General features: G+C 43.8%; 1 protein-coding gene across 6 annotated transcripts in view; it reads right to left on the reverse strand.

Moving 5' to 3' along the window:
- LOC147113489 (C-terminal-binding protein 2) overlaps positions 1 to 27,914 on the reverse strand; it is a 308,574-nt gene that overhangs the window by 213,742 nt on the left and 66,918 nt on the right. The window contains exon 1 of one of the 6 annotated variants that reach the window (XM_085994643.1): positions 26,420 to 26,526. The exons of the other annotated variants lie outside the window; for them this stretch is intronic. The gene's annotated coding sequence lies outside the window, so the exon portion shown is untranslated. Of the gene's footprint in view, positions 1 to 26,419; positions 26,527 to 27,914 lie in introns of those variants that run through there. 6 annotated transcript variants of the gene reach the window in all.

A 27,914-nucleotide genomic window follows, 5' to 3' on the forward strand; every position in this document is an offset into this window, starting at 1 on the left:
CAAGAGGTAGAGAAAAGTGCCAGAACCCTGCCGACAGCTCCAACACCTATTTGTAACATTCATGCCACTCTTTTGTAAGTCAATAGCTGTAAAATTAGTTCTGTGCAGCTTTCGGAAGGGAAGATCATCACTGGGTTGGGCCCTTTGACGATTTTTTTTTGCCCTGTACAAAATACACAAGCGTATGACTGCAGTCTCCCAAATCTAACACATTACTGGCATGCACTTATCTCCTAGGTGCAATGGAAAAAATGTCACTCGCGTTCAACATGACAATCTGCAATGCTTGTCTATACTCAACCCTTTTTGCCACTTCATGAGAATTTTTAAATGGAGCACATGACGTGTTAAAAAGCCTGCTGAAATTTTTTTTTTTTAAATCATAGGAAGATTTAAATGCAGAATTAAACAGCTGTTATAAAGGGTGTATAAAAATACCAGTAAATTGATAGACGGCAAAATGTTGAAGGTAAGATAGGACAGCTAGGTAATAGGGTGTAGGACTGGGATCCAGACTGACAAACACGCACTTTGCAGCAGGGAAAACAGTCAGGTGTGGAAGCCCTGGCCGTTTTCTTTAACTCCCTAGCTCAGGGACACTGAAGCTAATTAAGGGGCCCCCGCGGTCGAAGCTGGCTAATTCAGTGCAGGCTAGCGATCAACGTGGGACTATATTGGTTAGTGTAGCTTAATGTCACACTGTTAAGATTTAGAGCCAAGCCTAGATTTGGTCAAAAATGTGCAGGAAGTGAAGGAAAAAACATACTTGCTCATTTTAAATAAATTATTTGTCTTGAGCCCCTTGCTTAATAACACGTTAAGAGGATGAATGTGCTCAGTCTGAATATTTAAGGAACTTTTTGACAGACATTCTGCACTGGAGACTCTAGTAGTGTAAACCTGGTTCCAGTTTACAAGCCTCCTTTGTGAACAATCGGAAACAGAGCTGCCCTTCCATTTGCACTGGTATCTGGGACTGATGCTCGAGGCAGCAGCTAGAATAACATATTAATCAGCCCAGTTTAAACTGTAGCTCACAACATGGAAGTCAGCAAGGTAAACTCTCGAAATATGAAGAGAATGCAAATGCAGAAAAGGATTAAAAAGCAATTAATATCACAGCATATATACATATTCTGTTTATAGTGGCACAAATTCACTTGCACTAAAGCTAAACTGGTCTAACACCAGCAAAGAAACAGAACCAAAGGACTGCATTGTTATAATGACTGTGCACTAGTAGATTAATCAGGAAGATTTATACCCGATACTTGAAGATTAATATCAGATTTATGCCAAGATCTCCTGTGTAAATGGGACTTTTGACTCAATAGCAGTTTAACATCCTCTAATGTTTCTAACATCGCATTCAAACTGCAGAAATGCTTGAAGCTACCATTGCCATGGCATGATATAAACTTTTGTATCGCAGTGAAGTGATGTAGTATCACTTGACTTCCACACAACGTGCCAAAACTATATAGAAAAGTGGCCGCCGCCTCGCAGGGAGGTCGAGGCTCATTATTGTGGGGCTGTTGGGGTGTTTCACAAATACACCAACTCTCTTCCCTACTTTGATGCTGTCACTGTATGGAAAAAATGCCTCTTCCATCATCCCTCACCTTATGGAGCGCATGCATTTACACACACGTACGTGCATTCTGTGAAGGAGTCCCGTAACTAAATGGGGGATTACAATAAACAAAAGAAAGCACACCTCATGTACCTGCTCATACAGTAAATGTATGAAATGGATTATACTCTTCCTCTCCCTGTACTGCTTCGGCTCAGATTTAACTGAAATCTTCTTTCCAAACTTTGTAAATTTGATTCAGCTTAACCTCAAATGATAATTGTAAACTGCAGATCTTAAATACACCCTGGAGGAACAATTTTACACATGCTGTACAGTATATCTCAAACACACAACAAAGGCAAGGCTTTTAAGTGTGAAATGTTGGTATGGAAAATATCTAAGCATTTGCTTCTGGGGCTTGAAATTCAGATAGGACTGGAAACGATTCTCTGGTTACAGTACAAAGCAAGAAATGAGAAAATTCTCCTCACGACCTTCAGTATAATTAAAAACTCAGGAAAAACACTCGTATTACTCAAATCATATTCAGCCATAATTTAACTAGAATCAGGTAATGTGCTGCAAAACACAGATAAAATATACCACAGAAACAAAAACACATTTGAAATGTGTTTGCTGTCTTCCTAAAGTCTATCTGGGATGCTGCTATAGATATTTTCATGTTGAAGTGACTGCACTGTGTAATATACAGATGAGGACCTCTGTAGACCCAGTGATACTGGGGACCCACATTTTCACAAGCTGCCTTCGGTCTCCAGTTACCTGCAAATGCACAGACCTTGATCAGGAGCATTAGCAGGAACAAAGGTAAATAGAGGAGAGAGCTGTGCACGGAGATCGCTGATCTCTGTTTGAGCACTGCTCTCCCAAGTCTCTTACTTCAAAATACAAATGGCTGATGTGAAAAGACTAGGAGGCAGTTTCCCCCAAGTGGTGAAACTAAATTTCAGGCCTTGACTTGTAATAGCATCAAGAAATGCATTATTATGTAGACAATCAAACAAATGACCTTCAAATTGATGCTGCAAAGTACTTTCAGCTGAACAGACAATTATAAACCTTTCTTGTAATACCTTCATGCTAGGTACCCGTATTCTTCACTTCCATCACTGAAAATGAGCAGATTGAGAAATTGCTCCAAATCTAAATCCAAGTCCAGCTGTTCTGTCTGGTTACCACTTTGATGTGACTACAGTATTTATTTCTGTCACATCATTAATACACTGAAGTGCTGCACCAATGAGTGGGTTCTACCCCACAATAGAATTCTCAACCTTAACAGTCTGGGGAGGCAGGTGATTTTAAAATGAGCTGCTTGTTTAATACTTTCTAAAAATAAAAATTGGATTTATCTTTATTCATCCTAAATGACAATGTATTTTTTTTTTAAGTTTGCCAATTTAGCACAGCAGACCCTCAATACTTTTAGACCAACTGGCTCCATCTCTGCTGCTATGGAAACAGGGTCAAACTGAAAGTGAATAAGGAAACTGAGGCAGATACAAAATGAACTGGCAGGAATTCAGAAGCACTCTTCTGATTTTTTTTAAAAAGTAAACTCTTTCTAAGAACAGTTGCCTTTAAAGACTGCTAGCAGTTCAAGTACAACAGTACTGTACACTACTGCTAACAGCTCACCCTTGCCATAGGGCACACACGGTAGATACTGGGTAAAGTTCCCTCAGCTGCATAAAGTGTCCTCACTGTGCTGCTTTAAATAAACAAAAGTTTTATGTGTACGTGTGACTGTCAAGTGAAGAGATGTCTAAATGCTGGGTAATGGAACAGACTTGTTTTTAACACCAAGCACCCCCAGGTCAGATACAGTAGTTTAAATGCTGAGTAAATGGGGTGAGATTGTTCTTGGGCAGTAGTGCAAAACAGCTGGCCCGATTTTCTTGCCACTGGAAAAGAAAATTGAGCAGGGTATAAAATGGGCTGCCGATTCGCTATTGCCCGTTTTGTGCTGCCGACAAAGACCAATTTCACCCCCAATATCACTCTGCAAGACCCAAATAATGGGGCTTAATTTTGACAGCGTCCAATATCGGGTGCAAAATGATTGGCGCACTGAACTCGCGTGCTTGAAGAGAGGGGCTCAAGGCTCATCCTAAAATTGCTCGCGGGCCTCAGTGGAATAAATCCAGCCCTTCCAGACTGGATGCAGGGAGGATGTTCCCGATGGTCGGGGAGTCCAGAACCAGGGGTCACAGTCTAAGGATAAGGGGTAGGCCATTTAGGACAGAGATGAGGAGGAATTTCTTCACCCAGAGAATGGTGAATCTGTGGAATTCTCTACCATAGAAGGCAGTAGATTCATTAAATATATTCAAGAAGGAGTTGGATATATTTCTTAAGGCTAAAGGGATCAAGGGATATGGGGAGAAAGCAGGGACAGGGTACTGAATTTGGATGATCAACCATGATCTCAGTGAATGGCGGAGCAGGCTCGAGGGGCTGAATGGCCTACTCCTGCTCCTATCTTCTATGTTTCTATGTTTCAAATTTTGGCCAACATGAACGCCAAGTCGGCCGCAGTTAGGGCCGGAGGCGAACGGGATGGGAGCCAGCGCGGGCCGACAGCTGCTTGCAGTGTTAAGTTGGAAGCTGGAGGAGAATTCCTGCTTTTCCTAGCTCCCAAATTAAGGCAAGTTATGAAAACTTACTTGCTGGTTTCGACCGCTGCCGCCAGCGGTCACTCAGGACAGCTGGTTAGGCCGCTGCAGAGCCTGAGAAACTAGTCTTAACGAATTTCCCGAAAATAGGTGCAGGACAATATTTTTATTTTACGACCGCCTAAAAAGAAGCCCTGACGATTTAGCTGTAGCCCGAATGCATGCGTAAATCAGGCACGGACTGCCGCACTGCTAAACATGTTGTTGCGCCTGTTCTACAACTGTAAAACGGACACTTCAATGTTGAACTTAGGTCCAAGGTTTTTAATCCAGCCTCAAAAACACCCCTTACCACAGCACCCTGACACCATATTCTACCCTAGTCATTTTTTGTGATCAGAGTTAGAAAATACCTATTTTCCTGCAAACTTGCAATTCAGTCGCAGTGACTTTTATACCATCAGCCTGGATCAAACCCAGCTTCCAGAGGTAAAACAATATTGTTGCTAACTACTGCAGTCCAAGGAACAAAAGTGGTTTGAAAGCAGCTACTACGGATATACCCAGCACAGCTCAATCTGCTGTCAGCTACATTTACTGTTTTAACAACTAGTTGAGAGGACGATGATGGCAGAAGTGGTTTATTTGTTATTTTGTCAGAAGAACAGGGAACTTGTCAACAAATGCTGCAAACTCATTCAGAATGGTTAACAGAAAATGGCTGCCTGTGTCACTAAGCTGCTTGCCCGATTCGATCCGTGGCAGGCATTCGTTGTGAGGATTTTTCTTGCCCTTACCAGATGTTGGAAAACTGCAGAATTACTTTTGCCAATATAAACTGACACAAAACTAGTTTACAAAACATCAACTAAGTATAAATGAACAAAGATATTGAGGGACTTTTGCTTTATGCAGTGGATTCAAACTGTTCCACAAAGAAAGCATGATCAAATTGATTTAAGTAGGATCAAAAGGATGGTGGAATAATAAAGACTGGGTTGTTTCCTTCAGTAACAGACTTCATGAAATTCACACAGAGTACAACCAACTTGTGCTTCTGTGCAACAGCTTGAACTGGCCCCGCAAGTTTCATTCCCGTCAATGTTCTAATATGGTTACTGAGGCTGGAGCACGTTCCCTGGGTGGTGGCAGTACACCGGTAACTCGTCCAAGTAGTCATTCTTCATGCCCAGACAGAAAAAAATTTGGTAGGCTACTCTGGGCTGAGGTCCCCGCTGGCCATGGGGCTCTGAAACTACTTGCTGTATTCTCACTGCCACCTCAGCAGACTTTGGCCTACTCGAGGGGGGGGGACACTGAAAGGGGAATAAGAACACCAGGTGATATCAACTAACTCAGCATAGGGCGAGGATAGAACCTGGGCCCTTCCTGCTCTGTGTGGGGGCCCAGTACCACACCGGGTGAGATCAGGTGACCGTGAGAGAGATGGGTGTACAGGACAGCAGATAATGAGACTTATTACAAAGAGAGAGACTCCAATAAAGAAAATCTTCACATTGTTAGTAATAAATCCTGCATAGTATAGGAGCAAAAGTAAATAGTTGAATAATCAAGAGAATTTTATAATGTTATTAAGACATACAAATTTTTTTTTTCCCAATAGCACAATCTGAGGGTTAAGAGAAATGTAAAATATTGAATCAGTGGACAAAGGCATCTAAACAATCTCAAAGGTGCTTTCAACAAAGGACACCCATTAATGAAATAATGCTCTAAATGGAGATACAGATAAAAATAAAAATTAAATGTAACCAATTTGGGATAGTTGAGCAGCACTACCCATGGCAACACACATAAGTGCAGTGCCTCGAGCTACTTACCCACTGCAATCATCAAGTGCAAAGCATTGGCGAGCGGGCATTGAGGAATCATTTGAAATGTATTTTGGCTGCACAATTGTGTCTGCAGCTGGAATCTAGGAGGGGGGATGAAATAAGGGAGGAAATGGTCTCACATGACGTATTACAAATTTAGAACTCATTTCCTCCTTGGATAGAAGAAAGAATTTTGAGGGAAAAAAAGCACAAGGCAACTAAAGCATACTTGACTGACTAAGCAGCATGCTATACAGGAGGAGGAGTACAATTAGTGCCCCACCGTAACAATATATTAGTACCTGTACAGCATTAACACCACTACTGATCTCTCTGTAATTAAAGCACACCATCGCAAATGGCTGGGAGGGGGAGGAGAGGAGGGTTCAAGGTTTATATTGCACCACAATATATTTACTTCAGAAAATGTGCAAAACCTTTTTTATTGCTGCGATAGATACTAAACAAAGTACCCGAGTTTCATCTTCGCTGGCACTCCACAACATTGCACCCCAAACCCTTTGCCAACAAAATCCTCTTGCATGCCTTCAACACCTCCACACTTGAGTACACCAACACTCGCCTTCCTGGCCTCCCATCCTCCACCCTCCATTAACTCCAACTTGTGAAAAACTCTGCTGCACATATCCTGCTCACTAAACCCATAATGCTTCAAATTTTAAATCCCTGTCTTCATCTTTAAATTCCTCCATGGTCTCATCCCACCCAAACTCTGCAACCTCCACCAGCCCTATAGCGCCCCCCATCCCCCCCCCCACCAAACTCTCCATTCCTTTGACCCGCTTGCACAACTCCCTCCCTTCGTCCCACTATTGGGAGTAGAGAAAATGAAAGACTTGCATTTATATAGCATCTTTCACCACCTCAGGATGCTTTACATCCAATGAAGTACTGTTTGAAATATAGTCACTGTTGTAATGTAGGAAACGTGACAGACAATTTGCGCACAGCAAGCTCCCACAAACAGCAATGTGATAAAGATCAGGTAATGTTTTTTTAGTGATGCTGATTGAGGGATAAATATTGGCCAGGACATGGGGATAACTGCCCTGCTCTTCTTCGAATTTGTGCCATAGGATCTGTTACGTTCACCTGAGAGGGCAGACGGGGCTCGGTTTAACGTCTCCTCCGAAAGACGGCACCTCCGACACTGCAGCACTCCTTCAGCACTGCACTGGAGTGTCAGCCTAGATTTTTGCGCTCAAGTCTCTGGAGTGGGACTTGAACCCACGACCTTCTGATTCAGAGGCGAGAGTGCTACCCACTGAGCCTTTAGTCGCCTGAGTCCGACCCTCTGGAATTCCCTCCCTGAACCCCTCCACTTCTCCCTCCTTTAAGAATTACCTCAAAACCCATCTCAGTGACTCAACTTTTAGTCACCTTTCCAAATCTCTCCTTCACTGGCTCGGTGCCCACTTTCCATTCACTTGTCTGTGAAGTGTCTTGGGTGGTTTTTACGTTAAAGGTGCTACAGTAATCCAAGCTGATGTTAGGAGCTTCATGGGCTATAAATTATGTTGAAATGATTAATTTGCATATATCTCAAACTGCAGATACTAACTTGGTGTTCCGATTTAGGATTTGTCAACCAATAAGGCACACCCACAAAATTCAAAAGAGGAGAAACCAGTAAGAGATAAAAGTACAAAGAGTCTGAGTTGTCTGGGCCTCAAGGGCTGAATTGCCAGGGGTCATGGGCTGCATATGACCTTTGGGCTATAGTGTGCACACTGCAGCCTTAAAATGATTCCTCATCAATATGAACAGATTTTGCATCTCAATGTTTTTCAAAGGTGCATTCTTGTTTGAAAGAAATCACAGTAACTAGGAATCCAACGAGAGCGTTGAAAGAAGGTCCTACCAGTATGATTACAGTGATGCTCTCAGCTCATTCCAGGAGTACAATAGAAGCTCATGTTTGCAGCAGTCTCTTATTTTTATTTGTACCATGTGTATGGATCGCTTTCCAGTGACGCATGTGTATTTCTGGCCTGCATTACTTTTCCTCACAGTGAGTGCCGCCAATGAGACTGTGTGATCATGCTTTAACAGGAAATCACTCATAATCTAGCTTCAACTGCTCAGAAGACCAGTCAGTCAAACTAACCACCAGAAAAAAAAACAATTCAATATAGCCTGGATGCTATTCCTATATCTCCCAGTTGATCTCCAGTTGTAGCAGGCAACAAATTTCTGCGAGACTAAATCTAACCAGGCCCGCCTCACACCACGCACTGATATACTGACACTCACAAGTGGATCTTATCACACTGCACTTGCCAGCTGTTGAAATACGAACTACAACTCAGACTGAGCACCAGATGTGAAAATGTTTTGAGAGACACACACACACACACACACACACAACCATCCTTCTGTTACACTTCTGTGGCACAACCTTAGGCAACATTTATTCTAGCAACATTCTTGCAGCTGATTGGCTCATGCAAATTTCTTATACAGGAAACTTTGGTTTATCCGGAGGTTGTATGTCCGGAAACCTCGATCTAACGGCAGAAATCAGCAGCCGTTTTGTTAGGTTTTTTTTCTTCCCCTAGGTATTTTTTCTTCCCCTAGCATTTTTTTAAACAGTCAGGCTGTGGAAAGCGTCTCTGTAGCTTAGCAACAGCTTCAGAGACGCTTCCAAGGTACGGGCCGAGTGTTTACAAGCTGTTGCTAAGCAACAGTGTTTGTTGTCAGATACGGAGATGAAAACCTCCGTATCCTTCAACATTAGCGCTGGTCTATCCGGAAGTTTTGATCTAACGGCACCAGCTCGGTCCCGTCGGTGCCGGATATCGCGAAGTTTCCTGTATTGGATTCACTAATACGTAAATACGTTAGCTGATCAGTAGCAAACTAAAATCCTGTTTCACGGTTTCAATGTTTAATAATAAAATTAATCTTTGACAGTATTTTTTCTTATTTAATAGAGTTGCAGAACAGGAACTACTTCTACCACAGGAAACTCTTTGGTATCTGGCACCGACGGGACCAGGATGGTGCCGGTTGATAAAAAAATTCCGGATAACGGAGAGGTATATCTACCAAGGCTATTTTTAACAAACAAAAATAAAAAAATCAAGAAATGTGCAGTATAATTGGGTACTCACCTACAGAATGTTGTGTTAAATGGATGGTGGAGTACAGTAATGCCAGTTGAGGGTAATCCATAACTCTTTAATTACTTAACAGTAAAACAAAACTTATAAACGACTGTATACTGTAGTTTTCGGAGTGAGAATTGTGCCGGTTATTAGAGAGTTTCCTGTACACGGTTCTCTTCAACTTGCCCACATTACAGAACTCCCACCAGCAACTCTTATCAGCTCTTTGCTGATAGATACATGGAGCCCTTAAAGGTAGCCACCCATTCACCTCCCCCAGGCCACATTACTCCAAAGTCTGTCTCCTGCCTGCCTTAACCTCCGCCGCTTCCCACTCCGCACCCAAGCTTTAGGGCATCACCTACTGCTAACAGTGCACCTCCTCACCCTGCTGGCACGTGCAACTAAAATAACTCCTCCTGCACCATTTTCAACCTACTTACCTTTCATAGCTCTACCACCAGGTCCTCTACAAATAGTGCCGACCTGAACTCCAGCCACTCACCCTTCTCATACTCCTCCCCCAGGCCCTGCTGCTCTCAATTCCACCTTCTGGTGGAATGCAAGTTGTTGTTGTTGGTATTGTTGCATGTTCCGCCATCATTGCCACCATTTCCCTCGCCTTTTCTCTCTTTTCCCTTTGCTGTTTATCTCTCATATTGTCGCTCAACCTGCCCACACTCGCTATCTGGCCCTCCAGGTGATGGACAATTTAATTTCTTCCCCGTTTAACGCAACAACCAGCAGGCTTCATTACTCTGCATTTTCTTAACAATGTCTAAATATTTGTATCCAAGTGCATCCCTCTCTATTTATCTATTTTTTATTTCCTTTCATGACTGGTCCCCTGCATTTATATCAATCGTAGCCCCACTTACTGTATTTCCTTCTTTCCCATCTCACACTTTTACTTTCTTTCACTCATCTTTCGGTCACAGCCTTTCTTCTTTTTACGACTTTCCTAGACCCTTGCTCCACCATCTGCCACAACAAGCGACAGGTAACACCCAACCCATCCAACTCCATCAGCAATGCCACATAAGCTCCACTGCATTATACAACAATGCATTATATTCCACATAAATGTCATTTCTAGCATTATACATCAGCGTATCCTCTGACTCACTCAGGGATTCACTAAATGGTGTACATTACAAAAATATATGTCTGGAGTGCATTTCTTGTCCATCACACTTCAAACGACACAAATAAATTTCTGCATTACGCTTCAGAGTATAAAGGAACAGGCAAGGAACGCAAAATGCTGGAGCCAGGATGTCTGCAGCTTCTCAACTGATATCTTTACAAACTCACTCAGTCTTTCTTTGACACCAACTGGACTCTGCAGCCTTAAGGGGACACAAGCCTACACTTTTGCAGAGCAACCATACATTACGTTTTACATGATTGTATGTTCCTGTCCGTAAAAAAAGGCACTACTTTGACTTACCTGAAACAGCACTACAGATTTGCTTGTTTATCTATCTATATATATAAACCGGTACGTCTCTCTGTCTGTCTGTCTCTCTGTCTGTCTGTCTGTCTGTCTGTCCGGCTATACAATCAAAAGTTATAGAGCGTACCTACACGTATGTTATATCAAAAGAAACCTTATCGTTAGGGGACTCTCGTAGGCGTATTTACTTTTTCATCAGACAAAAATTGTTTGGACAGTATACAAAAAACGTTCAAAAATCCGCAAAAATCCACTCATTAGCGGTTGACCAATCCTACCTCTCATTAGCTTTGAGTGACGTGCTGCTTGACCAATCCTACAGTTCACTCACCTGATGGTTGACCAATCAGTGCGTCACGGGCGGGTCCTAATCCTCCAGTCTCCCTAAACTTCGCTGCCATTTTTTCCATCCCCACAGGGACAGCAGCAGCAAAAGAAACCCCCACATTGCGGCTCCCGATCCCGCTCCCGCCCCGCCAGAGCGGCAGGTAAGTTGGGCTCACTCGGGCCGCGCCTCGCAACCGCTCGGCCCGACACACACAGCGGTCGGGGGAGCGGCAGCGGCCGGCCATCAGCCACGCAATCCGCGGGGGAGCTCAACTCGGGTCTGTCTCGGCCCTGAAGCGCTAGGCCCCGCACGGCCGGTATCACAACGGCACCGGGCCTCAGGCGCTAGGCAGGGAGAGGGGAGGGGAGGGAGCGAGAGGACAGCACAGGGAGAGGGGGAGAGGGAGAGAGAGGGGGGACAGACAGGGGCAGGCAGACCGCGCGGCCCAAAATTGCCCTGGCAACGCCAGACACCCCCTGCTAGTGTATGTATAAAAATGTTGCATCGAGTGTGCACTTCATCGTTCACATTTCAGGCTTTGTACTTCCTGCGTCACACCCCAGGCATCACACTTGATATGTACATCATGCTTTCACATGATTGGCTCAAATTTCATATTCATAAGGCAGCACTCAAATCACAAGTGGTGACATAGGGAACGTATAAATCAATTACAGTATCGAATTACAGTATGCAGACGACGCTTGTGTCTACGCTCACTCAGAGGTCGAACTCCAAGCCATCGTCAACACCTTCACCGAAGCGTACGAGAGCATGGGCCTTACACTAAACATCCGTAAGACAAAGGTCCTCTACCAACCTGCCCCCGCCACACAGTACTGCCCCCCGATTATCAAAAATCAAGACAAGGCCTTGGACAACGTGGACCACTTTCCAAACCTCGGGAGCCTACTGTCAACAAGGGCAGACGTCAATGACGAAGTCCAACACCGCCTTCAGTGTGCCAGTGCAGCCTTCGGTCACCTGAGGAAGAGAGTGTTTGAAGACCAGGACCTCAAACCCGGCACTAAACTCATGGTCTACAGAGCAGCAGTGATACCCGCCTGTTGTATGCCTCAGAGACATGGACCATGTACAGCAGGCACCTCAAAGCACTGGAGAGTTACCACCAACGCTGCCTCCGCAAGATCCTGCAAATCCATTGGCAGGATAGGTGCACCAACATCAGTGTTCTTGCTCAGGCCAACATCCCCAGCATCGAAGCTTTGACCACGCTCGATCAGCTCCGATGGCCTGGTCACATTGTCCGCATGCCCGATACAAGACTCCCAAAACAAGCGCTCTACTCGGAGCTCCGGCACGGCAAGAGAACCCCAGGTGGGCAGAGGAAATGCTTCAAGGACACCCTCAAAGCCTCCTTGAAAAATTGTAACATCCCCACTGACACCTGGGAATCCCTGGCCCAAGACCGCACAAAGTGGAGAAGCATCCGGGAAGGCGCCGAACACCTTGAGTCTCTTCGCCAGGAGCAAGTAGAAGCCAAGCGCAGGCAGTGCAAGGAGCGCACATCAACCCAAGCACCCCACCCACCCACCCACCCCTTCAACCACCGTCTGCCCCACCTGTGACAGGGACTGTAGGTCCCGCATTGGACTCATCAGTCACCTGCGAACTCATTTTTAATGTGGAAGCAAGTCATCCTCGGTTCTGAGGGGCTGCCTAAGAAGAAGACTTTCCTGTCACACTAGTTCCATCATGTTATTTCCATCATACCCGTCTGTCATGATTAAATTTACCTATACATTTACTTACTTCTGGGTCCTCCAGCTTCACCTCCAAAATACACTTACCTTCGAGGCCTCCAGCTCCATTCCCAAGACTGTTCGCCACAGCCCTACCCACCCGAAAGCTTACAAAATCGGCCTCTGTCCCGATGCTTCCTAGGTGCTTTCTCCCTCATTGATAATACCCTCCTCAGCCTGATGTGACCCTAAGCCCCACCTGTCTGTATCCACTGTCACCCCCGCCTGAACACCCCGAACCTGTGCGCCCAACCCAATTCCCCTGCCCGCATCAGAGTTACAGCCCAAGGCCCCACCCTCACAAAATGCTCTTTTGTTGCCTTAAAAGTCCGAAAAGGTCTTAAACAACATTGAACTGGTTCCTGCTAATGGCCGGGCATGTGGCTTTCCTGACCAGTGAGGGAAGAATCCCCAAAAGGTTTTCCCCAGCACTGTGCACAGGCGAGCTTTTATTTAAAATATGTCCTCACCAGTAAGCATGGAGTGACAGATTTTGCAGCTCAGTGCCGGGGAAACCCTTTTCTAGACGCCTGGGAAGTGAAGGGAATTAGTTTTCCTTCAGCTGCTCTCCCCCACACTGGCTCTCCGTAGCGGTATCTTCCTGCCTCCAATCTCCTTCCTACAATGTCTCCCTCCTCCCATCCCCACCCTGTGTAACCATAACTTCCCTCACTTCCTCCTCACCTAATGTGGACCCCCCATGTCTTTCTCTCTGCTGCCACCTTTCCAAGAAAACCCCAATTGCGCTTTTTATTTTAAGCAGCAGCTGTAACCACTCCTGTACTCTGCCGGCACTATCCCAGTTCTGCCACACCCAAGTCAACATTTCCTCTCCCCCTCCAGTACTCTCACACCCCAACCTCATTACTCCCAAATACCAGAACCCCCCCCCCCACCCCCACCAAATGCTCCAACACCCCACAACCAATTCCCTGCTTCTCCCAGACCCTCACCGATGCCACACCCGCCCCCCACCTTCAAGTCTCCCACATTTCAGAATACCCTCTGACTCGCAATGAGTGCCATCATAGGAGAGTTACTAGTTTATTTCCTCTATCTAAACAGACAGCACAAAAATGCAGAGGGGGGAAACCAGGACTTGGTTTTAAGAGGCAAAAAGCATGTTAAAATGCATGTTAAGTAAATACTGATTCTTTTGCAATGCCTATTACATTGATCTTCAAATTCTTCAACACTTTGACAAATGCTAGAAATTAGCGGTTTTCAATTCCTGCATCATGTCCTTAGTGCTGCAATTTTCTATTAAAGAAACCCATTATTATTGTACTCCCATCCAATATAAATACAGTTAGATTAAAGATATAGTGGCCAGATGCATATTATTTAGTTTTCCTTTTTATTGTTAGCGGTCTGCTCCATACAGTCTGCAGCAACTCAAAATTCAACCATTGTTAAAGAGGGGGAGTTTCAGAAAGCATGGTGCTGCTTGCGTGTGACAGATGAAAATGACAAACTCTCCATCCCCAGAAACAAGAATAGCACCTCTTTAACAAAGGAAGCAAAAATTTAAACAGTGATGACGCCAGTGCAATACCACCTCTTTCAGAATCGCTATGAATCTTAGCAACGCACCATAGCAACAAAGTGTGCTAGACTCTATCACTGGATTCTGCTGGGTACCACTTCACCTTGGTGGGAGCGAGTGCCCGGACCAAAACCCAATTATAGAACAGGAATTCTGAGAAACGTCAGCAGTTTCTTTATATTGTAGAACTGCGATTGGATAAATGGTTCTCATTTGTAACCTCCAAACTCTATTTATTTATTTAATACAATAAAATATTATCTATCTTCTGCTGGATCAGAAGAGATCAAAATGTAAGTTTATTTTGAATAGATTAATTGCAAAAAATTTTAATATTATTATTTTTTGGCTTCTTTCTACGCAATCATTAAGGGTATTGGATCTTTTTATGTTAATATTGAAGACCAAAGATTTTTTCTGCGGAAGGGGAGCTTCTTACAAGAAGTTGAATCACATAAAATGCTTTTTTTTTGCAGGAAATTAGCAATTAAATGCTAGGACAGAAAGGTCTTCTTTAAACTCTACAAATTGTGAAGAGACAGTTTTTTCCTTGGGGGCAAATAATGCAGTCTTGGCATGATGCAGGAGTGATGCCATAATTACACAACTCAAGGACCCAGTTGAACATAGCACACTCACAATCACTTGTATGTTATGTGACGTCCCACCTGCAGCATGCGATATTCTCGATATCCCATGTATTGCCAGTCAGCACAATTGGATTAGCAGGATTTTATTTCACCAAACCACTTTTTTCCTGACAGACGTGCTCCTCTGTTACTGTGTAAGTTCAGACTCAGTGAGGAGTGCTCAGTGTGCTATACGGGAGAAAGCTATACCTGAGGTTCAAAACGAGGCGAAGTGTTAGAATTCAAAATGGAATCACTGTGCACACTGCTCGTCAGCTCCGCTGTCTGTATTGGACTGTAAAGTTGTTTCAAGAACTGAAAAACTGAAATGGCTGCAGATCTTTATAAAACACAAAGTGAACTCTGTCTTTCACCATATGTATGAACATCTAACAGTGCAATTTATTAGTTTCCAACTGAAAGGATCGCCCACCTCATTGAAATATTTAGGGTAACGGAAATCAATGGCCCTACTGGATTACCAGAAAAATAACAATAATTATGTTAGGAACATTTTTGAATCAAAACTCCCTTTGAGAATTGAAGGTTAAAGAATATATTCACATTATTAAATCAACATCAACAGAAGTCTGCCAGATGCCTGTATGCAGTTTCCATAGACATCCATAAGGGGGCACTTTAATCTGCAACTGATCTCTAGTTACACTGCAGCAGCCTCTACAGTGACAGCCGTCTGGTATATATCAAGCTGTGCTGTGTCAAAGAATGGATCTGCTCTGTGTCAGGGACTAATCTTTTTAATTAAGAATACAACATTAAATAATAATTATTAATACATACATACAAAGAAAACAAGTATTATAACTGGTGAGAAACTAGAAGTGATTATGTTTCCCCCAATTAAACCTTCAAACCAGCCTGCAGCAGGATGATGTCAGAACATTTTGACACATTACCGTATGCAGCATGCTCTGCTCCGTGAGTCAAACTCCACTCTGAATAACATGACAGCCACAGCATTTCATTCTGTTATAATGTGCTCTGTGACCATTTAGCGCCTGCTGGTGTAGCACTAAACTAACTTGCTTCACACAGCTGTAGTCACAGGGACAACTTCCAGCAGTGACCGAGTCTAGAACGTGTCACCCACGTGTGGTGGTGTTCATCAGTTCTTAAGGAGACCACAGTGCCACTTAGTATCTATGTCAGCTAACCTACCTGCCCTCTTCCCCCCACACCCTCAGTCTGGATTGACTCCATCGTTTAAATTGCGGTGTATTAAGGACCCATTTATTCATCTTCCAATGACAGAACATGAGGAGAGCAAAACACACACACAGAGTTCCTTTACCAATAATGCATACATTGAAAAATTAATTAACAGCAAAATCTAAGCGCTTCTCTGAGAATTTCACTGCAATGTTTTAAGACCAGTGGGAACGGGAAAAATGCAGACACAAAATGAGATTTAACCAACTCAGAACCAAAAGATTAGAAAAAAACCCTAGAAATCCTTAAGTCTATTCCAAAAATGCTGTACCAGATGTATCTTTCTCCAGTTTTACTTTATATAATACTTCCCACTTCAAACTTACAGAAATGGAACTAACGTTCTGCAACAAAATATCTGAATTTTAAAAGCTTGATAAACCCTACCAGCCTATGGGATCCAAAACCTTTCCTCATTTATTCCCATGTTGCACAAAAGTAAATTATGAATTTAAAAACTTTGCCAAGAAACTAGGTATTAATTTTACATAAATTTAGACGTTTGTGCAGCACAGACCACTGAATAAATGTCTGTGCCTCGTTTGTGGTAACTGAGACAATTTCTTATTCTACTTAATCCCATTAACTACCTCAGTTAACTGATGTGAAAACAGTATCGGCTGAAAATTCAGTAGCCTTAGCGCCTCATTTGAGGCGCTAGAGGGCCTTGCGCCGGAGTTATGGCCAGTAGTGAAATTCCCTGGGGCCCTAAATCGGCGTTGCTCCGGTAGCGCTGCGCCGGCACCGATGACGTCATCGGTGTGCGCAGCGTCCCGGTTGCCGTGGTAACCCGCCCGAACTCCGAAATTGAGTTGCGGCCGCCTCGCCCATGGCAGCCGCAACCAGCGTTTTGTCAGAGGTGCCTTACTGCAGTTAGCGCCGGCGCATTAAAGGCCCCACGGCGGCCGGCCGCTTTCCCGCCGGCCGCCTGCCCGCAGCTCCCTCCCCGGACTTCTCTCCCCCCCACCCCCAGAACAGATGCAAGCCCGGCACTTGTCCGAGGTGCCGGGCTCATTTTTAAGCAGATTTGCGCGGGCCGCGGCCAGGTGCAGGCAGCTCCTCCTTAACGGAAGGAGGAGGCCTGCACTTCCCCAGCCTGCCGCACCGCATCGGGTGCCGCAGCGCCGGAATTGCGGCGCGAAACGGCAGTTAGCGCCCTTTTCCAGGCGCTAAGACCCTTCAGTAGCGCCGGCAGCCGTTTGGGCGCAGCGCCACTGAATTTTTGGCGCGCGCAGGGGACTTAGCGCCGGCACTAATTTCCGGCGCTAAAGCCCTGGCTAAGCCAAAACCCAATTTCTAGGCCTATATTTTTACAGTTTGTCTCAGTGTTAATCTAAACTTCTATTTCTGTGACACACTGTCACTGTAAATCTAAATGTATGTGATAACTGGCAGTGTGAGGAGGAGCTGAAGCAAGACGTGTTACCAACCAACAGCGATAAGTACCAGATTTCTTATATACCCGTGAAATATACAGAGTTCCAAAAATTAAAGCAATTATTAAATGAAATATAGGAACAGGACTATATATTCCCTAATTTCTAACTGCAATCCTCCCTAGCAGGATCAGTGTATGTGGGATATAACAACAAATGGCAGATAAGCATTAAATGTTTTCAAATTCAAACAACTCCAGTTACTTTGTGCCCAGTGACACCTCACCAATGGATGCTCCGAACCAGCGGAGTAAGGCAATAGCTGCAGCTATACTACTCGCTCATATTACGGGCAGAGCGGGATGAGCTTTTCCAAGTAGTTTTCCCCAAGTACAGCTGCAGTGCCAGACTGACAGTTATGCAGCAGGTGCAGAAGATCAGGCTGCTGCAACACAAAACCACAATATAAGCGGAACATTACTCATGTGGGAGTGTGTCCTATTGTTGCAAAATATCCGTTAAATTATCACTGGGCATTAATTACATGAACTAAAGGCTGCAAGCTTTAGCAAATTATCAAAATACTTTTTTTTAAATAATAGGTAGGGATCTGGATTGGCAGCATTTTATGACGTCAAACCTTACTTACCAGTCAGAGGAATTAAATATAAACCCCAATTTTAACTCGGAGCACAAATCGGGTAGGGAAAGCAGGAGGTTCCACATGAGTTTGCCAGCGTGAGTGAGGCCTGGGCGATTTTAACTCCCGATCCTCATTTCAATATGACTGACGGGCTGACCGCTTTATTTACGCAATGTCCAGCAGGACTCCTGGGGCCTATTTAAAGCGGGAATGCAACTCTTACAGCGAAGTTGCACTGACTGAAGACAGATGTCCGTCAAATACTGCAGCAAGCAGGGGAATCTAAGAAATGTCAGAGTGCTGCCCCCTGGTTTTCTGATGTCTCCTTGGAGGTCCTCGTGGAGACGGTCAAGGTACGGTCCCCCAGCACCTGTAGGAGCATCCCCGAGGTCACTATCCAGCAGGGCTGGACACAGGTGGCCGACAGGGTCAGTCCAGCAATATCACCCCAAGAATCTGGCTTCAGTGTAGGAAGATGTTCAATAACCTCACAAGAGCAGTAAGGGTGAGTACAGCTCTTCATCTCTACAGCTCTCTCAACAACACCTGACTACACTCCTTTCACATCCTCCCACCACTCTCAACAATTCCATCCCCTCAGTCGCATCCTTCAACACACAATCACAAGGATGCACTGCAACATTTCTCTTTCTCTTTCCAAACACACTCACCTCATCCTTTCCTCTCTTCACACCACACACTAACAGCATTCTCTTCTCACATCCTAGCACTTGCAGAACCAGCAACTCCTCCCAGGACTCCTTCCTCACTTGTCATTCCACATGCTTGGCTTTACATTCATCACCTCCCAATCCTCATCAATCTTGCTTATTCTTCAGCGCTCAGCACATGTACTATATACACAAGCCCTACACATCTCCACTTAACTTTTCATTAGCCAGTCACTAACTCTCACCCTATGTTTTTGCAGGACAAGACAGCGCATAATGCGAGGGAGAGGACCCAAGACCAGGGTGAGGAGCACGCAGCATTATAGCCCTCACCCAAATGGAGCAGGAAGCCCTGTAGATACTGGGCAAAGCCCTGAGCATCGGGGAAGGTGAGGCTAGAGGCTTATCTGATCAGGGTGTCTACATATTACTTGCAATCCTTCATTCACCTCAGCAAATATTCAGTAAGCTTCATAACTGCAAACTGCATCTGAAGATAGTTATGAGCTAACGTTCAGCCTCTCAATGCCATCGTAATTCTTGTCCCTTCACCCTTTCCTTGAGGTCCTTCTCAGCAGCAAAAGCCTCATGAAGAAGACACCTCAGAGGAGGAGTCACATGCTCCACACTTTGTATAAATTTGCATGATCCTGTTTCTGTGATCATACACTGCCTGGGCATCAATGGAGTGGTAGTCTTTCCTATTCACGAATGCCACTGGCTGGTGTTCTGGTGCCCTGATGCCAACGTGTGTGCAGTCAATGATGCCCTGGATGCGAGGGAAGCCAGTGACTGCTGCAAATCTCCAAGCTCCCTTGTGTGGACTGTTGGAGGGAGTCTCAATCCAAGGTGTTCTCGTGCACCTCTTAGTTGGTCAGGTACAGTCAAGGTACATACCCATGAGGGGGAAAAGTAGGGCAAACAAAGTCAGAGCTCCCTGGATGATGAAAGAGATAGAGAGTAAGATGAAGCAGAAAAAGAGTGCGTGTGACAGATGTCAGGTTGAGAATACAAGTGAGAACCAGGCTGAATATAGAAAGTTCAGAGGGGAAGTGAAAAAGAAAATAAGAGGGGCAAAGAGAGAGTATGAGAATAGATTGACAGCTAACATAAAAGGGAATTCAAAAGTCTTCTATAGGCATATAAATAGTAATCGGGTAGTAAGGAGGGGTGGGGGCAATTAGGGACCAAACAAAAGTTCTACGCATGGAGGCAGAGGGCATGGCTGAGGTATTAAATGAGTACTTTGAATTTGTCTTTACCAAGGAAGAAGATGCTGCCAAAGTCATGGTGAAAGAGGAGTTAGTGGAGATACTGGATGGGATAAAAATTGATAAAGAGGAGGTACTAGCAAGGCTGGCTGTACTTAAAATAGATAAGTCACCAGGGTCGGATGGGATGCATCCTAGGATGCTGAAGGAAGTTAAGGTGGAAATCGCGGAGGTACTGGCCATAATCTTTCAATCCTCCTTAGATACAGGGGTGGTGCCAGAGGACTGGAGAATTGCAAATGTTACACCCTTGTTCAAAAAAGAGTGTAAGGATAAACCCAGCAACTACAGGCCAATCAGTTTAACCTCGGCAGTGGGGAAACTTTTAGAAACGATAACAGGGACAAAATTAATAGTCACTTGGACAAGTGTGGATTAATTAAGGAAAGCCAACATGGATTTGTTAAAGGCAAATCGTGTTTAACTAACTTGATCGAGTTTTTTGATGAGGTAACAGAGAGGGTTGATGAGGGCAATGCCGTTGATGTGGTGTATATGGACTTCCAAAAGACATTTGATAAAGTGCCACATACAGAAAACTCTTTGGTATCCGGTACCGACGGGACCGGGATGGTGCCGGTTGATTAAAAATTCCGGATGATGGAGAGGGTTATCTACCGAGGCTATTTTTAACAAACAAAAATTTAAAAAATCAAGAAATGTGTAGTATACAGTAATTGGATACTCACCTACAGAACGTTGTGTTAAATGGATGGTGGAAGATGCTTGATTAAGTACAGTACTGCCAGTTGAGGGTAATCCATAGCTCTTTAATTACTTAAAGTGTGGTGTTCGGACTTCCGACTGCACCAAGAAGCTGAGTAGTGGCAGTTTGGAGAGCTATCCCCACTGACTAACTCGGCCACCGCGGGAGACTCAGACTCGAACTCGGCAACATTTCCGGTTATTGAGGTGTTGTTTTCGGAGTATGAATTTTGCCGGTTAATAGAGAATTCCGGATATTTGGTGCCGTTTAAACGAGAGTTTCCTGTAATATGCGTGCCAGCAAAGTTGAAGCCCATGGAATAAAAGGGACAGTGGCAGCATGGATCCGACTAAATGACAGGAAACAGAGAGTAGAGGTGAACAGTTGTTGTTCGGAATGGAGGAAGGTATACAGTGGTGTTCCCCAGGGGTCGGTACTAGGACCACTGCTTTTCTTGATATATATTAATGATGACTTGCACTTGGGCGTACAGGGCACTGTTTCAAAATTTGCAGATGACACAAAACTTGGAAGTATAGTGTACAGTGAGGAGGATAGTGATAGACTTCAAGAAGACATAGACAGGCTGGTGAAATGGGCGGAACACATGGCAGATGAAATTTAACGCTGAAAAGTGCGAAGTGATACATTATGGTAGGAAGAACGAGGAGAGGCAATATAAACTAAAGGCACAATTCTAAAGGGGGTGCATGAACAGAGAGACCTGGGGGTATCTGTGCACAAATCATTGAAGGTGGCAGGGCAGGTTGAGAAAGTGGTTAAAAAAGCATACGGGATCCTGGGCTTCATAAATAGAGGCATAGAGTACAAAAGCAAGGACTTTATGATGAACCTTTATAAAACACTGTTTCAGCCTCAACTGGAGTACGGTGTCCAATTCTGGGCACCGCACTTTAGGAAGGATGTGAAGAACTTAGAGAGGGTGCAGAAAAGATTTACGAGAATGGTTCCAGGGATGAGGGACTTCAGTTACGTGGATAGACCATAGAAGCTGGGGTTGTTCTCCTTAGAGCAGAGACGGTTGAGAGGAGATTTGCTAGAGGTGTTCAAAATCATGATGGGTCTGGACAGAGTAGATAGAGAGAAACTGTTCCCATTGACGGAAGGGTCAAGAACCAGAGAGCATAGATTTAAGGTGATTGGCAAAACCACGCAGTGAGTGGTTAGGATCTGGAATGCACTGCCTGGAAGGGTGGTAGAGGCACACTCAATCATGGCTTTCAAAAGGGAATTGGATAAGTACCTGAAGGAAAAAAATGTGCAGGGCTACGGGGAAAGGGCGTGGGAGTGGGACTAGCTGAAATGCTCTTGCAGAGAGCTGGCACGGGCTTGATGGGCTGAATGGCCTCCTTCTGTGCTGTAACCATTCTATGATTCTATAATGGCAACCCTGGAGCCCCAGCATGAAGCTTTCTGACTGCTATTTGAACAGGGTAATGATGTATGATGGGGAGGGGGAAGAGAAAGAAACTTAAAGGGGAGCACAGTAGTTTCTCTATTAAGAATAGAATGAGCAATAGGAGGATACAAAAATAAGTTAACAATCCAGAAATCAACCTAAATTATTCCAGTTGATAACTTATCTAAAATTGTGCACTGCATAGTGGCAAATATTTCAGGAGCTTTACTCCACTTAAAATCTTCGTTGTCACTAACAGAAGTTCTCCAAACTTTAATTGCCTGCAGCAGCAAAATATTACTAATTGCCTAACACACCGCCTGTGCTCAGTTGCTATGGCATTGGGAAAATATTTGCCTGGACAAATCTCCACATTCAGCACTTTCATCATTTTTGGGAGTTGCCAGTAAAAGGAAACACTAATTATTAAAATACTTAAAATAATAATGCATAATATGTAGTGTCCAGCAATGGTGGGAGAGGGTAAAATGCCCAGCAAGAGGAAACAATATAAAAAGAGACAAAAATAGTTAGCATTTGATGATTAAAAACACTGAGTAAGCACAAATAACAAAATCCAAATAGGGAAAGTCCTTTCCAGAAATAAACTAGTTAGAAAAGTTAATAACTACACGCAGCGGACTTTAGTAAAACAAAGTTCCCACTAGCATGTCAAACCTATCCGGATTTAATTAATTTAAAATTGGATCCCCATGATTGTTGGGAGCTATTTAAATTTAAGATAGTTAAATCGTGTAAATTCGTTGGTACCTGGTTCTGGTGATGATAGGGCCACAAAGAGTACCCAAACCAGGAGGCCCGAGGCTGGCCCAAAACTGGGTAAGCTGCCTGTGGCCTTCGCATCTCCAGGGGCAACTCGCCCATTTGAAGAAATGAAAATCGGGCTGCTTATCTTGTCGGCAGCGGCCCAAAGTTAAATCCTGGGGGAGGGGGAGGAGCGGCAACAAGGGAGGGGGGGTGGTCAGGAGACTGTGGGGTTCAGAGGAGCACTCTGCTCCTCCCAGCACCACAGCAATGCTTACTTTAAAAAAAACATACCCTTTGTTGATGGGTCACCCAGCGACTGCTTAAGTAACCCTAAGAGGAGCGGGTCAGGCTCTTGCATTTCTGTAGTATCAAATTTAGCAGCGGGGGCACAAAATAGACATTAGGCCCCTTACATATGTAAATGAGGAGTCTAACATCTGTTTACACGGTGCCAGGGATACCTGAAAAATCACACAACTAGGCCTCCTGGGCGCGTCTTTCAGGCATCCTTTGACTGTGGGACGTTGGCCCCCAAAATAGGCCCTCGTCACGCCTGTAAAACGAGCACATCAAGGTCGAATTTCTACCCCATATTATCCATTTCTTGTTGACTTATACTGGTTACATTGAAGTATTTTGATATGTTTTACAAAATCCTTCCCCTTATATAATCCCTCCCAAATTGCTATAGATAGTTTGTGGATAAAGTCAGCTTAAAAAAAGGCGTCAAAGATCAGCATTTTTTTTGAAGTACTAAATACAGGGAACCTCAAAGCAAAGATAGCAAGGATGTCAGATCTGATGCAAATTCATAATACTTCCACATTCTAGGCAGGGCTCAATAGAAAAACGAACGCCGCTCCTTCAAGACAAATGTTTTTAGATGGTACAAGACTGCAGGTCGTGTTTTTCAGGGCTGTTTTGCAAGTACAGTCAAGCATATATCGACCCCTGACATTTGAACCCAACTCGCCTCCGAGGTCTCTACAACTGGCAAATAACCCGCTGGGGATCCTGGAGGAAACATGTCAGCTCCACTGTGTCACGTTCCTGCTCAGACACAAATAGCACCAACAGCAATACAAGGTATAAATCCATAGCCCGACTTTCATTTCCTGTTAGCAGAGCTGGGACTTTCACAGGAAACCATAATATAAAACAAGCAAATGTATGAATCAGTATTTCCTTGTTGGAAAACAAGATGGTGACAGTGCTGATCAAAATGTGCAGCAAAGACAACTGTATTTGTAACTGAACAAAATCTGGAAAAACTTTTTTTTAAACTTAACTTCTGAAAGGGTTAAAGAGAGACCGGGGGGCTACTACACTCTTTAAAGAAGTTTATTTGTCTTGAGCATCATACTCCTGGCTGCTGATTGCTTCCACATATCAAACACAACAGATGGATTAAGTAGCAAATGATTAAAGAGATGTGCAGCCTGCGAGGGTTTTACTTATAGTAGGCGAAGACTATTCTGGCTTTGTTAAAATGAAACCTCAAATGCTGAAATATACCGTGACTGCACGATTTTAAGTCTGTTTTTAGCACACTGGAGAAACCTGTACAAAAGAGTGACATTAACATTTCCCAAATCCTGGGAATATAATTACATGGGTTGGCATCGCTCACCTTAAAATGCTACAAACCTCAAACTATTGCTACAATCAGGACGTTTGCAGTTTTTAAAAGTGTAATTTGAAATTCAGGAACAGCATTTAAACTGGTACTGTATACTTAAAAATGGAACAATGCAAGTCATTGCATGCACTGCCTAGCTACTGTATTTAAAAATTCCCTGGTGCTGGGATTTATTTAGACTTTTAAGTTAATTCTGTATTAATGTACAGGTATGGGCACAATTGTGGGCAGTTTTATCTTACTAATAAAGAGCTTTCAGGGAAGCCCCTAGGACATTAGGCAGAAGGTACCTATAGGGCTGTTAAGCACAGCATGCTTAATCAGTTCCACTGGGATACATAATTAATCCTGCAATGGTAGGACCTAATAACCCAAGAGCCACTGTCTTACTCACAACACAGCCAAATTGGGTTCAAATTTACCTAATTGTTTGATCACAAGCTCTGTGGTCACGTTTACCAGTGCACTACAAACTGAAGGGAGTACTGTATATAGAAATGAATCAGTTTACAAAAAATAGTGCATCACCAGAACACTCACTTTTCACATCTCAAATTTTATCATTCATTATGTAAACGTATGAATCCGTTGTGTGAGGTACAGTGAATACAATTCCTGCCAAACTTAATCAAAACCTGCTGGGTTTTTTTTGTTGCAAATCGTTCAGTCTAACAATAGGATTGGAACAGGATGAAGTGCCCAGGAAGATATTCAGGGTTTAACCTCGGGGTCATGGGCCTGCAGTCAAGCCACAAATTCAACAATCTCATCTAGTGGGTAGGGACTCAGCAGAACGAGAACCTCCCACGATGAAGGAGACAGTATGAGTCAAGGTTAAGCTGCCTGGCACAAGATCTTATAGAATACGATAAGTGAATTGCTTACAGAATCGGTAAAAGTTGCTCATCTTTTCGAGTAGGTCGGGGAAACCTAGAATACCGCTAAAAAGTTAAGACTCCTCTGTACGAGAATGTGACTTCCCAATGCAAGATTCATAAGCACGAGGAGGGAGATGCAGAGGTAAATGCAAAGATAAGTAGCTACAGAACGTACTTTGTGTTCTACCACCATTAACATTTTCCATATCTTTACAAACGCCTCTCTTATTACAATGCAATAACAAACTGCACAAGTAAAAAATATAAATAATCAGGAAAGGTAGGCACATCACTGAGATCAGATCCTAGCTTGCACAAGTAAAACATTTTTATAAAAAGACTGCAAAAGGGAGCGAGGCAGGAAAACTGACCACATCCCTTCAGTTAAAGAAAGCAGATAACGCCTCCATTTGGCAAAAGGTTGTTGGCTTGGCCTTGTTCTACCTAAGGAAACAAGTTGATTTTTTATGAGCTTTTATGTTATGATTCTTATGGCAGAGAGGGATTCTCTCCAGTAAGACAATATCCAACATTTCTTTCAGCCAATCTGTGTACTTAGTAACACACAACGTCTTCTCCAGCTGTGTAAAAGTGTCTTGAGGGCCACTAAGAATCTCATAAACAGTAATCACACATTATTGCCTACTCCACTATCCAAGTCCGAGTCTCGTGGTATCCCCGGGTGAATGAAGGATTTTACTAGGCATTTTGAGAAAGGTGGAAAGCAAATCAAAGACCTCTCCCGCCAGATGGTAGCCTCCATCGGCCTCGGAGGGCCTGGCCTGCCCCCTCTGTCCTGCAGAGCCTGACAGGCACAAACAACGCCACCCTTTAAAAACAGATGTCACATTACATACTGCTGCACTGAGCCATGCAATAAGATTGGATTTCAAGAGGCCTTGCGGGTTATTCCCAACTACCTCATTCAGCTGCAGGGTTTTCCCTCTGACAAGTCACGAGGCTACAAAGAGTTAGCGTAGCGGCTCTCTGGGAGCAAGAGCAGAAGCAATCTTCGGCAGAAGAAAACCACAGTGTCCCCTTCAAGATATTAATACAGGAACAGCTCACTGTACTTGCCAAAGGACTGCAGACATGTGACTACAAGACCAACAGTAAGCAGCTTGTTTATCTGACTTCCAGCCAGAAGTGCTCTCAAACTATAAATAGGCTGGATCAGTCCCAATGCTCAGACTTTAATTGAACTGAAAGGTAACAAAGCCTAAAATGATTTACAGAAGACTCCTTGAGCATTCTTTACAAATACAACCATCTAACTTTTGAAAAACACATTCCCATTTGAAAGGAAAATTTCATTGCTCGTCAAATCTAACAAAAAATGCCTGACAGGCTCCCTTTTCTAACATCCTACAGAACATTTCAGATCCACGCAGAATTTTAAAACAATTCCCGCAGGACCCGGGAGCATCATTTATTTTGTGTGTGAAACGTGTAGGATTGCACAATATCTCATGAATCTCAATAGGTTCCAACTGCAACATCTTTTAATTTTTGACAATGAACAGTGCGTCATGTAACGCAAGATACCAACCTGAGCCAAACGCAATATGCAAATCAGGCATCCCGTTATGTTTAAAATCCACTGCAATTTACAAAACCACAGACTGCAACCCTTTGTGGTCTGTGACAGAGCCATAAAATTCTATAATACTTATTAGATATTCCCATAAGATTCGGAATACTTAGACAAGGTAGTTGTAGATTTTTTTTAATGAAAATTGCCATTTATTTTGACTTTACTTCCTCCCATAATAATTAAAAAAAAACTTTTAATGACATATATCAAACTCCATGGTGCATCACCAATGGCAGAGGTCACCTTGACTCAAATTCAGTGACAGATATGGGGATTTGGATCGTAATGCGTCTGTACCATAGAGGGCAATCTGGGCATTGGGTGAACGAGGGGGAGGGGGGAAGAAATAGATAGTCATACAGATGTAGAATACCTGTAGAATCTATCCAAATGATGGGCCTGGCAGAGGAGAATTCCTTCTTTTTTTAAATCAGTGATGTGTTTTTAACATGGATAAGCAATGCCCATCGCTAATAGCATTCATAAGAATATAAGAACATAAGAATTAGGAGCAGGAGTAGGCCATACAGCCCCTCGAGCCTGCTCCGCCATTCAATAAGATCATGGCTGATCTTCGACCTCAACTCCACTTTCCCGCCCGATCCCCATATCCCTTGATTCCCCTAGAGTCCAAAAATCTATCTATCTCAGCCTTGAATATACTCAACAATTCAGCATCCACAGCCCTTTGGAGTAGAGAATTCCAAAGATTCACAACCCTCTGAGTAAAGAAATTCCTCCTCATCTCAGTCTTAAATGGCCGACCGCTTATCCTAAATATATGACCCCTGGTTCTAGGCTCTCCAGCCAGGGGAAACAAC

The sequence above is a fragment of the Somniosus microcephalus genome, chromosome 8 (genome assembly GCF_052327205.1).
Source record: "Somniosus microcephalus isolate GS21.2 chromosome 8, FLI_Smic_1.0, whole genome shotgun sequence".
Classification (NCBI taxonomy): domain Eukaryota; kingdom Metazoa; phylum Chordata; class Chondrichthyes; order Squaliformes; family Somniosidae; genus Somniosus; species Somniosus microcephalus.